Here is an 18521-nt window from a genome sequence, read left to right as displayed (position 1 = left end):
GCCCTAAATGTACCTGAGGGACCCTTGGGGTCACAGGAGTAGCAGCTTCAGGACAGACAATTAACTTTAGGAAGCTTGTTGCATCCATCTGATCGAAAGCAGCAGATAACGCAGGATGAGATTTTGAAATACCAGACGAAGGTTCTCCTCTTTTACTGTGTGACTTCCTCTCCCCAGGCCAAAAGGAAGAAGAACTGAGTCAGCTTTGGATCAAAATTGATTCTGGAAACTCCTGGCAGGAACAGTTGTCTACAAGAAAAAGAATTTTAAGTCACAAGGACCTCAAAATTAGGAGTTTCAAGAGCATACATGGTCCAGCAGATGTTTTCATATATCTCCCTGAAATGAGAGGTAGATAAACAGCTGAGTTATCCTGCCTGTGTATTGGGCAGATTTCAAAGGCTGGGAGGAGAGAGGTTCATTAGAAGAGAGAAAGGAAGTTAGAGGCTCACCTGGTCCTCAGGCAGGTCAGCAGGGTAATCGTGCCAGGTAGGCTGGAGAAGTAAGGCCGCGACATCTGCGTCTCTTCCCTGTGGAGCCTGGGGAGATAAAAACCCTGCTCTCTGGTGCTCAGCAGAACGCTGGAGCTGTAGAGTAGAAATGGCCGTGAGGTGTGTCTCAAGGACTCAGAGTCTGTAGTCTCAGGAATGGCACCAGAGAATGGCTGAATGTCTGCCTTGCACCCCTCACCCCTCTCCCCTCTGCCAGAGAAACACAGAAAAGGCTGAGTGGGAGCTAAACAGGTGTGTATGAAGAGGCCTTTTGTCTGGGGCAAGAAGGATGAAGCAGCAGGCTGAATGGTCAGGTAACTAGAGAAACGTTGGGACCAAGGAAAGATAAGCCAATGAATGCCAGCTCTGACCAACAGCAACGGAGGGACAGACACTCCATCCTCAACACACACACACACACACACACACACACACACACACACACACACACACACACACCTGCCTTGGCACTTGGCAAGAAACTGAAATACAGAATGCTGTAGGAATTGGAAGAATTCACACATTCAATGACTTGTTTCTTGAGTTTCTGTACATCGTTTTAGGTTCCTGGGGATAGAAAGGAATAGAAAAAATTGTCCCACCCAGTGGCATAGGATCTTAAAAGAGAAAATAGGATCCGCTAGAGATAATAAGGTAATGTCTTGAAAAGGCGAGTTTGTGGCCTGAGATTGGTATTCATTCCCCAGGGGTCTCGGGGCTGGGGCAGGAGTCAGGAAACACAAAGAGAGAAGCATTGGTGTTTTGCTCTGGTTCATTTAGCTCGAGGGCCTGCTTTTGCCAGCATGACGCACAGTATGCTCCATCTCTCCTTGCTGGGCCCTGCAGCCATCTTTCTGGTAGTTAACCTCAGAGCAAGAAAGAAGGGGAACCATCTTGACAGGTGACTCAGGATAGAGGCAGAAGTTATGGGACTAAATAAGATTTCTCTCAACCCTAGACTCTTGATCTTGTCACTCTGCCCAGTGCTCACCCTCGTGGGGTTTGTGTACTGGTTCTTCCAGAAGGACTTCCCTCCTGGCCCAGATGCCCAGAGGCCTTCCAAGTGCCCAGCTTCTCGCTCCTAAGCTACTTGCTGCCCTGGTTTCTAAGTCCTGGCTGCCTGAGGCTGATGGAGTATTGCCAACTCTGTTTTGATGGAAAGCATATGTTTGTAACTCCACGTCAGTGTCAGATGGCAAGACATGGAGTAGAAGCTATGGCTTCTTGTTCCAAGGGGTCTTTGCTTGCCTTAGGCTTGTAAAGATGAGTCCTACAGTTTGCCGGGATAACCCAGCATCCCTGCACTCCGTACAAAAAGCCCTTTTGCTAGACGTGCATGTGCTCTTGGTTCTCCCAGGCAAGAAGGCAGAAGAGCCATCTCAGAATTGAAGCATCGTGTTGCCCACCCCGACATTGCTCCCTGCAGGGACACAGTTCACCTGGAAGGCAGTGAGGATAAATCCGGGCTTTGTTCCCATATGGTGGTAGAAAATACTAGTCACCAAACTTCAAGTCACCCTGAGTGCCTGCTGCTGATTATAAACAAAGAGGAGGGCCTGAGATGGGCAGAGTCTAGGGCCAGGACCGCTCTCTCGGGCCTGAGCATAGGGGGGCACAAAGGCCCCTATTGTTTACACTGGGCCTGTCTGATGCCCAGTCAGGAAGCCCCCTTCGCAAACAGAGTGGCCTCTGCCAGCCCTCGGGGACCTGGGGAATACATTCGCCCAGCCTTCGGTCTGCGTGTTTAGACTCATGCCACACCGAATTTCATCTGGGAGGAAAAGCTGTTTCAGATGACCATGAATAGCAGCTTTCATCAGCTGTCACTCCCCATTAGGGCCAGCGTGATGTGGAAATGTACTAGAGGCTGGAGTGGAAGGAGCTCTTTCTATTCTAAACATTTATTGACTTCATTTATCCTTTCAAAAAAGTTAATCAGTCCATTTGACTTTCACCCCCACCCCCCATCTGGCTTAGGTTCATCTGACTTTTGGGGGCAGAAAAATTTGGTACCTTAAGGCCAGACCTGGGTGGAACTAAGGATGCCAATCTAGGTGATTCGGGGGTTCCATTTAGTGCTCTTTCCCTTGGGGCAATCAGCTGTGTGCCTCAGCTTCCTCATATGGACTTGGCCTCAAAGAGACAGGATATGTTTTCTGTGTTAGGAGAAATGGGATAATGTCCCTGTGGGCAGGTATTCTGTCTTATATTTGTCGTTAGGAGTAGTGATGGGCTTGCTTCAGGGGCATTTGGTAAACCAGCTCCCTCAGGAAAAAAAAAAAAGAAGGAAGGAAAGAAGAAAAGAAAGAAGGAGAGAGAGAGAGAGAGAAAGAAAGAAAGAAAGAAGGAAGGAAGGAAGGGGGAAAGAAAGACCATATTTGTAGCGTTTGCCAATTTCCACAGTATAAATACTCTCACCATGGTTGAGTTCAAGGTACCAGCATGACGTCACTGAATGTGGTGTCCATGCAGCTGGGAAGAGATGCAAGCTGTTGGCTCTAGTGAGCCAGTAGGGGTCAGTTCCAGCACACCACTGGTGCGTGGGCCTGTTGGTTGGTTGTACAAAGCTGTGTGATGGGTACAGGCCCAGGAACTTCTGATTGACCTGGATTCTTCAAGCCAGCCCAGGCGTTAAAAGAGCTCTCGATCCGAGCTATGGAGGGGGCAGGAATGACTGGCTGTAGCTCAAGCTAGCAGACATAATGTACTTTACGCTCCAGCCTAAGACTAAACAGGTCAGAAGAGTCATTCATTAGCCATTCAAGATGTTGAACAGGCAGTGGGGACAGGCCAAACCCTCGTGTTTTGATCGTTGACATCCTGCTTATGTTTGGCCACAATATAGAGAAATGCAAAACTGGGAACCAGGACTTGTTCATGCAGCCTTGATGGAAAGCAGATTCTATTGTGCTGGGCAAGAGAAGGAATGTAACACCTTTGAAGAAAAATGACCCTCGCTAGGAATTTTCTGTATAAGCCGCTATGGCTAAAGTAAACTTTCACAAAGCCAACTGGACTTCCCTGATCACCACTGGTTCACTTAAGGGTTAGTGCTTGGTTCAGAGCAACTGTGTGTGGAGTGTCTAGGGTGATCTCTGATGAACACCTCCTGTAGGGGCACTTGTACAGCGTGGCGGCAAAATGGTCCGATCGGGAAAAACATATAAATGTAAACACAGACAAGGTGAGTCCTTCGCCCTCAGTCTTTCTCTGTGGAGGGGGAGAAGCTGTTCTTCCAGTGAAATGAGGGGCCTATCTGGTGCCATAACAGCTGGACCCTGGCTCGCCTTCCCTTGTGTCCTTATCACAGTGCCCGGGTCTGCCTCGATTTCTATCCTGGAGTGAAAGCAGTCCTGCGCTTAAGGAACCTGCAATCTGGGAATATAAGTTTAGTATATAAATAGCTAGTATACAAAGAACAACAAAGAAATTGTCAGGGGTCACGAAGGGCTTGGAGAAGGGTGCGGTAGCTTAGAGTGATTGCAGAAGGGATTATTAAAGACACAGCGCTGCAGCTGGGCCTTGAAAGGGTCACAGTATGAAGACCTACAGAGAAATTAGGAGGGAAGGACAACAGGAGAACACTCCAGAAAGCATGAGCCAGTGTATCAGAGTCAGGCAGGCACGGACTGTAAACTGGGGAGCAGGAAATGAAGGAAGGAATCACAGAAAATAACATCAGGAAAAAAAATACAGACAGACTATGGCAAGGCAAATAGTGAATTAATGAAATTTTTTGACCAGGAGGGAGTTTCTGGAAGATGACTGTGGTGATAGGGTGAAGCCAGGAACCTGAGAGAAACAGGATCCTTTTTGCTGATCCATCCAGAAACAATCTGACATTGAAACTTCTCCTGATCAGGATGCCATACTCATTAAAAGATGACAACGAATGTGACATCTGGCATCAATGAAAAGGATACGGGAGCCGTATGACACTAGCTCTGGAGGTAAGTTAGCTCTGCCCGGACAGCCTGCCAGGGCCTGGGTATCTGCCATGGGGAAAGATGGTCCCTACGACCATGTGAAGCCGGGATGAATCCCTGAAGAAGGAGGAGATGATAGGATTCGCTCATTAAATTTTTCTTTCTGTTTTTCCTTATGAAAATTTTTCTTATGAAAGAAATGGAATAGATTCATCACGGGGTGGCTGCCAAAAGTGACGTAAAACCATCCGACACCGCGTCTATAGGAGCAGCTTAGAAATGCTTTCCCAGCATGACTCATTTCACTTTGAAACGCTCAAGTACAAAGCCCTCTGCGATGGTGGACCTGTCAGAAGGCAGAGGTGGCGGAGCAGTGGGGTCAGAGGCTCTGGAGCCAGACTGTCTAGTGTGTCGCGCCCTCCATCGCCTGCCTCCTTCGAAAACTTCAACTAGCCCTTAGCTACCCCAGGCCTCGGTTTCCTCTTCCATAAACGAACGTGGAGCTTACTGACAACACTAAGTGAACCCGCACGTGAACTTAGAATAACACCTGACCCATGATAAGCAAGCAGTTAAGTATCAGCCAGGGATTCCTATCAACTTCTCTTGACTTTTGACCTTCATTGCTCTCAGATGGAAGTTTGCTCACCCCTCGAACACCCAGAACGGAGCCGGACACGCTTGTGCCTCTGGGATCGAGCTGTAGCGGTGCCTTCCCTGCTGCTTAGAAGAGAAATTGTCTTAATGCAGCCCCTTTTAGGCTGTGGACAATAAGGGCTTTTAGATGTTTTCTATCCAAGTCACCCCTGGAGGGCTTTCTGGAGCCTCTGTACTCCCACGAGGTCTCCTGAATTGCTCTAGACCTCCCTGCTCGCCCTTCCTTCCCTCCCCACGCTGGGCCGCGCCCCCGGGGGTCAGGGGGAGATGGAAGGGGAGCGCATCCGCCCGCCAGGTGTCCTATAACGGGAACATAAAGAATTCCCCGTCTTTACCTCTTTCCTGGGAGAACACATTTCCTTTTAAAGCAGCCCGATCTTTTTTTTTTTTTAAACACTTTTAGGTCACCACCAACATCTATAACAGGTTTTGCAACAAAACTTTAAAGAATGCTTCATTTTGTGCTGGTGTCGAGTTAGGAGAGTGAGATCTGGGCCCCAGACTCCACTGCTGCTCACCAGCCCAGCACATGTTCTATTCTGAGGCTGATTTTATTCCAAGATAATCTATCTACCCTCCCCCACCCCTTTTTTAAACCAATGCACGTATACAGCTCATGAGAGGACTTCACTTGATCTACATTTTCCTTCTTCCCCATTCAGAATTTGCTCTCTCTCCTACAGACCTACCATCTCAGTCCAGCTTTCTTCAAAAATACCTGCCGTTCTCCCAGTTTTAAGATAAATAAGTCCTGGGGATGTAATGTATGGCACGGTGACTCTGGCTAACAATACTGCATCGTCTATTTGAAAGTTGCTAAGAGTAGATCTTAAAAGTTCTCATCACAAGAAAAAAATGTGTAACAATTCGAGGTGATGGATGTTAACTAGACTTATTGTGGCAGTCATTTCGCATTATATACATTTATCAAGTCATTGAGTTATATACCTTAAACTAATAGAGTTATATGTCACATATTGATAAAACGGGAAAAATGTTTTGTTTTGGTTTGGTTTTTTTAAAAACATCGTTCTCCAGTAATAGGGAGAATGAGAATAGGAGTATCTTCTTCCTGAAATTCCCCTTGGTCCAAAGTTAGTATTTTGAAGGAAACAGTAACTAATCCCTATTCTTCACATAATCTCCTAAGTATTTTTTTAAAAACCAAATCCATAGATGTGCATAGTTAATTTACAAGAGGTCGGGAGGCAGGTGTGCGTGTGTATGGATACAAGATGGGAAGGGAGCAACAACAATGAGCTTAGGGGTCCTCCTCTCGCTCCCACCCCTGCCCCACGGAGAGAATTTCTGAAGAATTTACAATTGTGTAGACAGAGTGAGAAAAAATGCAACTTCCTGATTTACTCATTTGGGCAGGATATGCGCAGTCCTGCCCATGGATTGTGGATTAGTCATTCCATCCACCAGGAACTTCGGGGATTGTTTGAGCGATGTCCGGCTGGGGAGAACATCCTTCTGAAATAAACCAGGAGTTAAGGAGTAGAGCCTTACTGACCAAGTCAGCTCATGTCTCACAACCTTGATGCCCTCATCTCTTCCCAAGCCCCATTGGGTGATGCTCTTTTCACAGTGTCTTATCTCCTTTGGTTCTTTGCTTTCTCTCACCTGACCCTCGTCATTCCCCCATCACAGTGAGTTTGGCATGCATTAAATCCCTGCACACTTTCACCCTTCCTCTTGCCAGAGCTAGGGCTTTCTTTGTTCTACATTCTGGCTCTATGAGTTGGATTAAACCCGTCTGCCCTCTCATCACAGGTGGTTTGCAGTAACATCGGGAAGAGTGTCTCATTCCGACCCTTGAGCTGAGCCCAGTTATGCTACACAACACAACGGTATTCATTCCTTCCCCCCCACATCTGGAGCCCCAGTTCTTGAATGTGAATGCCTCATGCTCTCTGTACTGGGTTCCCAGGTAAGTCACAAGGAACAAGAGAAGAACATGCAGCTTCAGTGGCCGGTGGGTTGAAGAGGTCGTGGCTGGGGGCATAGTATGCTAGGAAATGGGGAAGGTGGGGAAGGTGAGATGAGTTTGAAAGTCATTCCAGTGGCATTAGGCAAATTACAGAGTCCACAAAGCCAGGCCTGAATTGACATCCGGAAGTCAAAGCCAGGACTGAATCAAGTATGGAATTGTTACTGGCATCCAACAACTTCTAGAAGTACTAGGCTCTCTTCTTTCCACTCCTTACAAAGAAAATAAAATTTCATTAATGTGCCAATGGATAGAGTTTGAAGTCACAAGAATAAAGTCAGGAACCCTTGTTTCCTCATGGAGAGTCAGTCCATCTAGGATTTCTCTTTACCTCCAAATAGTTAATAGAATAAGAGGGGTCGAAGGGGTCTTCTCCTCTGTTCCCTTAGAAGGTCAAGGAAATCAGGATGTGACCACTAGAGAGAAGGACGAGGTTGACCACTTGGGGGCTTTGTCTAGGTCTTCAGGAAGCTACCATGGTTAACTCCAAAGATCTTGTTGAATTCCACGATTAAATGAAATTGAAAATTAACTGAGATTTTCTGCATGGCATTTAACATTTAATTGACAGTACTGTGCGTTTGTTTATGCCTCTGGCCGGTCATATTGAATTCCTGGATTTGGGTCCAGGGGGGTGGGAAATGATTGAATTGCATGGCTGTCTTTGAAATCCTAAGCTGTTAGAAAGCTTTAAAATTTCATGTATCTTCTATTTACCATGAAAAAGGTCGTGTGGGTTGTGGATATAATTAGGATTGAAGCAGAACGTTTTTCAGTGGCAATCATTGGAATCACTGATTTCATTGAGGTATTTCTTTTTTCATTCCTTTTCAAACGTTTTTTGCTTGGAGCACAGGCAAAAAAAGACCCTGTGATTCGCCGAATTCTTTAGTGTCATCCCACCGTCCCCATTACAGCCCTTCAGAATGCTACAGTGTGCCACCAAAACGCACAGGGAGAAGGAATTTATGTGCCCACCAGGCCTGGAATGGAAGTTGAAATCTCAGAGCACTTCATAAATCTGGGAGGCCTCTCATGCCTGTTGGCAAACTCCTGGCCCCTGAGCCATACGTCAGGTTGAAGAGCAACTTTCCTTTAAGAATCTCAACTATAAAGCATGATCCATTGTGCAAGAAGAAGGTCCCTGAGGGCCAGCTGGGTCCGACTTCCATTGCTCTGTTGAAAAGAGGTCAGTGTGTCCATCCATCCTTTCTTATTTTTAGACAGTAAAAGAGAGACACAGATAGGCAAGAAAGCCTGTGACAATGACCTTCGTTAGCTTCATCCTGAAAATGTGTAGTATGGCTGACCCTTTTTTGCTTCAAGGCTACAGCTTCACCCACTGACACGGCGTTTACTGCCAAGCGTGTGATGACAACATAGCTTTTCTTAATTGCTCTTGAATGTAATGAAGCAGGAAAGAGAAGACAGGTCTTTGGATTCCTAGCCTCATCAGTGGCTAATGAATCAAGCACTCCATCCCAGGATACCGCTGGTTTTAACTAGCAGTAGGTGCGGGATTTATTGGGGCAGATGGCAGTTATACGGGATGCGGGTGTGCAGAGAGTTCCCCTGAGTTGGAGAGGTGCGTACCCACCGGGCCAGCCTGGTGCTGCGGAACAGATGTACTTCCTGCCCTGGTTACTTCACCTGAGTTCTGTAACTACAGAGCTCCCTGCTGACAAATTCCTCCAACACTTTAAAACCACATTTCCTGTGAAGGTCTTTCGGAGGTGAAGTAAAAGTTAACGGGAAGCACAGTGAGGGGCCGGGATCGGGTTGCCTTGGGGAAGTTTATTACGATTCACACAATGCTGTAGACCCTGCAGACGTATCCACTCTGACGTGACGTGGTGAACTTAGCGGGAAGCAAGTTTGCCACTTCCTTCACATGGCTTGTCCCTAGAGCAGGGGTGGGGTTCCTCCCAGCCCACACAAGAGAGGCCGTGTTGGTGGTCAGAGGTGCCTCCCAGACCTCACTAGGAGGGGAGCTGCTTGGTCCTGAGTGATGTTAATGTCAGTGACAGCTCACGTTTATCAAGTACCTGTCACTGGCCAAGCCCTGCTCTCAGAACCTGATGCACGCAACTTTATTGAATCTTTAAAACAGTTCTACAGGTCTGATGTCATTAATACCCCTATTAACAAAGGAAAGTGAAGCAAATTGAAAACACTATCGTCTGACTCTGCGATCTCTGGGAACCCAGCTGTCTTCTGGGCGCCTGTATTTCAGCTGTAGGTCTCGGAAGCTGAAATGTGATTAAGTTGAACATACTATAAAAGGGTAAGTTATCATTTGAGACCCTGGGGATCTTGTCCATCTTCCCTTCCAAGCCTCACTTTTCCATTTTATTCCTAGAGTTCATTCCCTGAATTCTAGAGCAGGGATGGCAAATAGGGTTATCACATGCAGGGGCTTCAGTCACTTGGTAGGAGGTTCCCGAAGCATGTGGCTGGGGAGGATTCTCAGGGGAATCGGGGTTCAGTACATCAGAGCACTAAGATGAAAGAATGGCATCTTCTGTGGGTACAGGCGGGAGTGGATGAGGGGTTAAGACCATCCCCACAGTGGTGCCATTGTATCTCCGTTGGCCCTTCCATAGGGACCTGAAACAGTAAATCAATTCATTAATTTATGTATCCTGAGACGCTTCTCTGTGGTGGCACCGTGTTTTCTCATGCCTTCACACCACCAGCAACAATCCCATCCATCCTGGGAGGTTTGGGTCAAATACCATTATAGCCTGAGGGACGGTCCACGGTGGTGAGGCTGGAGATTCAAAGAAGAGTTTCACCAGCTACTGGCCCCCAATCAGAATTACTTTACTTGAATCTCCGTGTAAAATAATAAGGAATGTCCTATAAAGAAGCACCAGTGAATGACAGCAACAGACGCTGTATCGCATGAAATGGGTGCCGTTTATTACATACAATATAAAACACAAACACAATTGTTTTTAAAAACAGAAATAACACGGAACACAAAGTGTCCAGCAAAATATATGAAGACAGATGTTTTAAACTCCTTAAACCTTTATCACAGAAAACATACATATTTTATGTTACATAGAAAGAGACAGAAAACCTGGCGCAGTGGTGCAAATTTAATAAATACATTTAAAATGGGATTTTCCAATTTTAAACTGAAATTTTTTCTCTTTTTTGGCCTCACCCCATGGCATGCGGGATCTTAGTTCCCTGACCAGGGATCGAACCCGTGCCCCCCCGCAGTGGAAGCAGGGGACTGCCAGGGAATTCCCTTAAGCTTAAATTTTAAATTTGTTACTATTGCCTCTAACTTTCCTTTTTGTAATTTTGTCACAGCGAGTCTTAATACATTAAATGTAATTAATACATTAAACAGTGTCTAGTTTAAATTACTAGAGTAGAAAAGTTAAAGAATTAAGAAAATTCGCAGAGAAGCATTTTGAATAAAAGACCGTAGCAGCTTTTGTAAGAACTGATTAAGAATGATGGACTGAAAACAGAAGAAGAAATTATATTTCCTCAGAGACAGAAAATGGTCAGTTGTCTCAGATGGGGTAAAATTTGCAGTACTAAAAAAGAAATTTAAAGACTTAAAGCACATAAAAGCTACCTTTTTGATAACTGTCAGAGAAAAATACTTTAAAGGAGCTTTGAAAGGCCTTTTTTTTTTTTTTTTAAGTTAATTGTCATCAAATATGACCAAACAACTTGGAACTTCAAATAGAGTGCCCCCTTAATACAGCACATATGTAAATCTAATTTCTACTTCCACAAACATGAGAACATAAATTGCATCAAATCAACATCCACGACCACCAGTGGTCTCCTTTCAGTTGCCTTTGCTCTCCAGCGGGAAGAAAATAAACAAACATGTACAATTGGCTTAACGGAACCAAACCATGAAGGGAAACTATGAATTTGCTTGTTTTTTATGAACCTTAATATGTTTGCAGAAATCCATAGGAAACCCAGATGTACCCTTGAAAAATTCCAACTTTTAATTTCAGAAAGTCAGGGAAGCTAAAACTGTTTAACCAATTTGATAGATATATAAAATGCTAACAGCCCTAGTCTCTAAGGCCGGGAGACTTGTAAAGTTTTATTTCATAGCATCTAAGTCCTATTTCCTGGTAAATATCTTCATCTTATAGAAGTGCTGCTAAAGAGCATTTGTGTCATATTGAGGTTTTGCAACTGTAATCGTGAATTAATTCCACGACCTCAAAACAGTCTGATAGACACAGCATCCCAGTTTCATTCACCTAGTTTATAGTCGAAGAGGTTGAACAACACCCTTGCCAGTATATGAGTCATCTCTCATTAGGCTTTTTTCCCTAAACTTATCACTACTTTAAACTTCCGAACCATCATCTTTCTTCCTCTTCTAATAAAAACAGAAAATGTGAATTTACGTTGTCTCCATACCAGATGATTGCAGAAGTGGGGTGTGGCGTAGACTAGTACGAAATCTGCCGGATCACTGGGCCAGTGGTGATGATTCTTAAAGAAGATACTCTGCCATTGTAGTTGCAAAGGTATTACTGAAGAAGAGCCATTGAACTTAGGGGCTATGAGGGATACTCGGTGATGAACATGAAAATATCCACCTTCAGGGGCTCTGACTCCCATGAAAAAAGCTAGCCTTTGGCGTCAAAAGTCTTGGGCAAACTTGAAAGTGGCCACAATTAAAATGTGCCATCATCAGGGTTAGCCAAGCGATCATGTTTTCAGGTTTGACAAAACGTGCATTTATCCTTGTTTAGAGCTGGTGGGAACCTTCAAAACCATCTATTCTACTTCCTGAGGAGCAAAGTGAGACTCTAGGAGCCCTAGGAATTTCTGTAAAGTCACAAGGGAGTGGGACATGAGGCTGTGGGGGCTGCTCCGGCCCTGCCCTGGGGAGACCCACAGGTCACTCCACCAAGTAACCGCACGGGTTTGCTCTCTGTAGGGTGACTTACAGTGGGCAAGCCTAAGTGGTCTCCCTCCTGCCCATGACTTGTTTCTGCAAAATAGAGGCGGGGGAGGTGACTGAGGGGTCACAAACACAGACTCCATCAGTGGGTTTACGCTACTCCCCGCTCCTTCCATCTCTGGGATTTGGAAACTTCCAGCGTGTTTGAGCAGTCTTCTAATTTCAGGGTAAAATAACCTTAAAATGGAGTGCAGTTATCCCAAACTGCATAATCTCTGTGCAAAAAGACCTGGAAATGCATAGGAAGATAGGGATGCACCTGTATGTAAACGTGTTCATGCAGTCAGTTCCTAAAAGCAAGAGAGGGGGTCTGTAATACTCTAAACAGTAGCAAACAGAAAGGCTGAAACTTACATCCTGTTTGCTGGGCGCCAGGCATGGATATCAGCGCCTCACACAACAATTCAACCCTCATGTCAAGTCAGTGCTTTAAGTGCTTATTGTCATCCTTTCTTCACAGGTTAGAAAACTGGGGCACAGAGAGCGTAAGTACGTTTCCCAGGGTCTTCATAAATTAATACATTTAGAAAGTAATAAATCTAGAATTCAAATCAAATATCCATGCTCTTAACTAATAATTTACACAGACCCTCAGGATTAAAGACTTAGAAAATAAGCTCAGATGGGCTTAAGAAGGATGTGAGGTGATCTGGCACTGCCAGTTAAAATTAAAATACATCGTCATCATTCCTTTCAAATGGAGCTGAGAGGATGGTCTCCATTGCACTGGGCTGTCCCTGTCTCTCACACGGCTCCATCAGCCTCTCCTGTAAGTTACAGCTGCCAGTCGGGAGCAGATGATGAGAATGAGGAAGGGGAGCTGGAGAATAAAGCAAGAGCCTTGCAGCACTTCAGATCAAGGTGAATTTGAACGTGGTTTCGGGGAAGGCCGTGTGCCTGTGGCTGAGTGTGTGCCCTGGCCACATGCTACTGGGATGACAAGAAGGAGGTACCGGTTGGTCGCCTTCCAGAGCCCAGAACGGAAAAGCCAGACAAGCTGGGGGAATCAGGATCCATCCAGATGAAGCCGCCATGTGCTTGCAGGATAGATGATCAGGAGGGTCTCTGGGATGTGGAATGTTGGAAAGAAGCAGAGGAAGCCGTGGAAGAAAACAGAGGATGAGTTGATTCTTGTTGTGGAAAGAAAAGCGGGGAGCTGATTTCATCTGAGGGATGGAGAGGGGTGAAAAGGTCAGGAAAGGGCAAGGAAAATGAGAAACAAGTCTATGTATTTAAAAAATAAAAAAATTTAAAAGCCCCAAGAAGAATGACAAGAAGAAGGAAAGGGCCAGAAACAAAGATTTTGAGCTAAGGAATAAGAATAGAAAAAAGGCATCCTTTTCCCCCCACATCTATTAGGATGGCTATTATCAAAACAATTCAAATAAAATAAAAATCAAACAGAAAATAACACGTGTTGGAGAGGATGTGGACAAATTCGAAATTTCATGCTTTGCTGGTGGGAATGTAAGATGGTGCAGCGGCTATGGAAATGTCTGGCAGGTCCTCAAAGAGTTAAGCACAAAACTACCCTGTGATTCAGGAATCCACTCTGAGGTATATGCTTAACAGAATTGAAAGCAGAGACTTCCGCAGATATTTGTACACCCACATTCATAGCAGCGTCATTCACAAAAGGTGGAAACAGCCCAAGGGTCCTTCAAAAGATGGATGAATAAATGAAATTATATATATATATATATATATATGCAATGGAATATTATTTATCCTTAAAAATAAAGGATCATCACTATGTGGAAGGATCCTTAGAGACATTTGTAAGTGAAACAGCCCAGACACAAAAGGACAAATATTATATGATTCTACCATGAGGTACGTATAGGGGAGTCAAATTTACGGAGACAGAAAACAGGATAGACACAGCCTGGGCTGGGGGAAGGGGATGGGGAGTTATTGTCTAATGGGTACAGAGTTTCTGTTTGGGAGGATGAAGTTTTGGAGATGGTTGGTGGTGATTGTTACAGGACAACATTGTGAATGTATTTAATGCCACCGGATTATATACTTCATGGTTAAGATGGTAGATTTTATGTGTACTTTACCAAAAAAAAAATTTTTTTAAGGACCCTTTTAAAAAAAGAGAGTTCAAAAGATCCTTGGAAACTAAATTCCCACAAATCGATGCCAACTGGATTTAATTATGAGGCCCTTAGGCACAATGGATAGTGCCTTTCCTGGTCCCTTGAGGATAATCTTTGGGCAAACCCTAGACTCAGAAGGCATTTGTATTGTTGATCAAGAGGCAAGAAGTATGGTCCCCATTTCCAAATGGTTATCAAATGGTGCATTTTCTCAGTAGTAAAGGATTCACAGAGTGAGGTTCTATCTTCTTCCTTTGCAAGCAGGGAATGAATGGTGCAGGAGGTGGGAAAAGCCAGAGTATAAAAAATCCACGGAAAATAGCATATGTCAAAGGAAAAGCATGGTCTGTTTGGACCAGATCAAAGTGATGATGAAGGATATGGTTAACACAAGCATGGATGAGTTTCTTTATGGCTACATTTTATTGTTCAAGGTGGGAGGTAGTCTGTAAATTAAAGACCCAAAATGGATGGATGAAGATAGTCCCAAAGTAGAAACTGTTATTAAGGACCTTTTTTTAAAAAATTTTTTTAAATTTTATTTTATTTACTTTTTTATACAGCAGGTTCTTATTAGTCATCAATTTAATACACATCAGTGTATACATGTCAGTCCCAATCGCCCAATTCATCCCACCCCTCCTTCCCCCCGCAGCTTTCCCTGCTTGGTGTCCATACGTTTGTTCTCTACATCTGTGTCTCAATTTCTGCCCTGCAAACTGGTTCATCTGTAACATTTTTCTAGGTTCCACATATATGCATTAATATATGGTATTTGTTTTTCTGACTTACTTCACTCTGTATGACAGTCTCTAGATCCATCCTCGTCTCAACAAATGACCCAATATCGTTCCTTTTTATGGCTGAGTAATATTCCATTGTATATACGTACCACATCTTCTTTATCCATTCGTCTGTCAATGGACATTTAGGTTGCTTCCATGACCTGGCTATTGTAAATAGTGCTGCAGTGAACATTGGGGTGCATGTGTCTTTTTGAATTATGGTTTTCTCTGGGTATATGCCCAGGAGTGGGATTGCTGGGTCATATGGTAATTCTATTTTTAGTTTTTTAAGGAACCTCCATACTGTTCTCCATAGTGGCTGTTATCAATTTACATTCCCACCAACAGTGTAGGAGGGTTCCCTTTTCTCCACACCCTCTCCAGCATTTGTTGTTTGTAGATTTTCTGATGATGCCCATTCTAACTGGTGTGAGGTGATACCTTATTGTAGTTTTGATTTGCATTTCTCTGATAATTAGTGATGTTGAGCATCTTTTCATGTGCCTCTTGGCCATCTGTATGTCTTCTTTGGAGAAATGTCTATTTAGGTCTTCTGCCCATTTTTGGATTGGGTTGTTTGTTTTTTTAATATTGAGCTGCATGAGCTGTTTATATATTTTGGAGATTAATCCTTTGTCCGTTGATTCGTTTGCAAATATTTTCTCCCTTTCTGAGGGTTGTCTTTTCATCTTGTTTATGGTTTCCTTTGCGATGCAAAAGCTTTTAAGTTTCATTAGGTCCCATTTGTTTATTTTTGTTTTTATTTCCCTTATTCTAGGAGGTGGATCAAAAAAGATCTTGCTGTGATTTATGTCAAGGAGTATTCTTCCCATGTTTTCCTCTAAGAGTTTTATAGTGTCTGGTCTTACATTTAGGTCTCTAATCGATTTTGAGTTTACTTTTGTGTATGGTGTTAGAGAGTGTTCTAATTTCATTCTTTTACATGTAGCTGTCCAGTTTTCCCATCACCATGTATCGAAGAGACTGTCTTTTCTGCATTGTATATCCTTGCCTCCTTTGTCATAGATTAGTTGACCATAGGTGCGTGGGTTTATCTCTGGGCTTTCTATCTTGTTCCATGGATCTATGTTTCTGTTTTTGTGCCAGTACCATATTGTCTTGATTACTGTAGCTTTGTAGGATAGACTGAAGTCAGGGAGTCTGATTCCTCCAGCTCCGTTTTTTTCCCTCAAGACTGTTTTGGCTATTTGGGGTCTTTTGTGTCTCCATACAAATTTTAAGATTTTTTGCTCTAGTTCCATAAAAAATGCCATTGGTAATTTAGGACCTTTTTTTAAAACAGAATTTTTTTTTCAGAATCCAGAAAAGATAACGGCCTTACAGTCAAGGAGTGAGAATGCCAGGATTGCAGAGAAAATAGGAAGAAACACACAATTCAAGGGCAGTCATCACTCCTCCGACATTGACAAATGCAGCTAAGTGATAGAGGAAGGAAAGGTTTGGTGGCCAGCTAGCACTGATTCTTATTAATAAAAGCAAATTTTGGTCACAGTTTTTAGTGGCCTATGGGAAATAGGTAAAGCAACTGATTTAATGATAAGCATTTTAAGAGACAGAAGAAAAATAATTGTGACAGCTCCAACCATAAAATGTTTCCAGACATTTCAGTTGGACTGAGCTTGATAGTACAGTTTATCCTGTGCATTTTTTAAAATAAATGAGAAAATTGAGGTTTAGTGGTACTGAATGATTCATGCAAGAGTTCATCATTTCTGGTCAAATCAAGACTGTTCACAAAATAATCCACAGGACATAGGGTTTCATCATTAAGGCACAGAAAAAGCTGATGAAATGAAACATCTTTTTTTTTTTTTCCTTTCTTTTTTAAAGGAAGCTAGGGTTAAGAAAATGGATGGATTGGGCAGGTCATGGATTCTTTTCAAGGCATATTTAACTTTGAAGTGTGAGATAAATCTAATGACTATATAATCGTATTATTTATCAGTACGGCTCTATCCCTGGCCTCAAACAGTGAGTGGAGAAAAAAAATTTAAGTAATGTAGGAAATGAGAAGGGCTGCTTAGGAAGGGTCAGGCAAAGGCAGACACATAGCAGACATCACAGTGGCCAGAGTAGAAATAAAGGAGAGGACAGTAAAAAGGATGACGATCAGGCTAGAGAAACTGGAGCCAAAGTCAATTAAATAATGAAAATGTCGTAGGAATAAATGGGCCTGAACAAGCAGGGAACAGACTGGCGAGAGAGCTAGAGACACACGTCGAAGGACTGATGAGGGAAGCAGACTCCGGGCATTGTCACCACACGGGAGATGTGCAGCTTAACTTAGGACACGGGATGATGCTGGTCAGAAGAGATCTGCTTCCAGTTTTTCCGTGTATTCATTATGTATGGCTCAGGCTAGCGGAGTTTATCGTTCAGCTCATACAGAACTTTTTACTCATGGCCTCATCAAATAGCAGAGGCCAAAGAGTCTAAAAAAGAGCTCATTATTTACAGCCAGATGGAGGAAGAGTTAAACGTGTTCAACACAATCATTTCACAGTTGGGAGCCAATGCCATTTGGTGCTTTTGCATCTCAGTGGGTAAGAAGGGATCAGAAAGCTACATCCCCAAGAAAGTTCTCAATTCCAGATGCTCAGACGCTAGTGGGAAGGAGATTTTTCTCTAAAGAGGACTTTTCCTAAAATGAAAAGGCACACTCTAAGAAAAGGTAAAGTAGATCAAAGAAGGTAGAATCAAGGCCAAGTTTGGAAATGAAAACAAGGTATCGTTCTGGGGCCAGATGGTTACAAAAAGGGAAAAGTGACAACTAAGAGTCTCATTGAAAAGAAAGGCAGGAATCCAAAAAATAAAGATGCAAGATGATGTTTGGCATAAAGATTTTGATACAAGAAAGTATTGCAGGGTAAAAGGTCACCTAGAAGAAAGATGATATGGAAGTTCTTAAGAAGGGTGGGAAAAAAGGGGTGAAAAGATATTTGTAAGTTATTCAGTTGAGGGGAAATGTGGGGTTCGCTGGAAATGCTGAAGAGCTGTAATAGCCTAAACTTTTTTTTTTTTTAATTTAGAAAGAAAAAAACTGTTCAGGCCTAAATACGGTATAAAAGTGCTTTGACTCATTCTATATAAAGGTAAGTTATAATTATTCTAGACTATTTACTTGGACTTTTCATGACAAAGAACAACTGATCTGGGGTTTAAGGGGTAAGATCAAGTGGTCTGAAGCAAGCACTATGCTTTGCTCTAAAGGTATCAGTTGATAGTAACTCATCAGGAACTCTGTTCCCTCTGAAAAGCTGCAGTGAGATGACTGCAGAATTTCCTTGCTGCCTAGTGTTCCCTACTTGACCAGCTGTTGCAGGCTTGAAATAAAGAAATCTGAGCCTAGATAAGGCTTTGTGGGAAAACAGGTGGGAGAAAAATGCCATTGCCCAGACCAGAGGCAGACAACCTTTCAGGAGTGGAATGCCAAGTTGCTGACCCTGGTTCTTCAGGTCAGGGATGAAGGGCAGGGCCCTGGGAACCTGGGAGGTTCCAAGAACACCTCCAGCTCCAGTCAAAAATGTGCCCACAACTTTCACCTCTGTTTCATCCATCTTCCTTTGGGCCCTGTTTTCCTAAT

Source organism: Phocoena sinus, chromosome 20, assembly GCF_008692025.1.
Source record: "Phocoena sinus isolate mPhoSin1 chromosome 20, mPhoSin1.pri, whole genome shotgun sequence".
Classification (NCBI taxonomy): Eukaryota; Metazoa; Chordata; class Mammalia; order Artiodactyla; family Phocoenidae; genus Phocoena; species Phocoena sinus.
The sequence above is the reverse complement of the archived record's forward strand: the minus strand, read 5'-3'. Positions refer to the sequence as shown.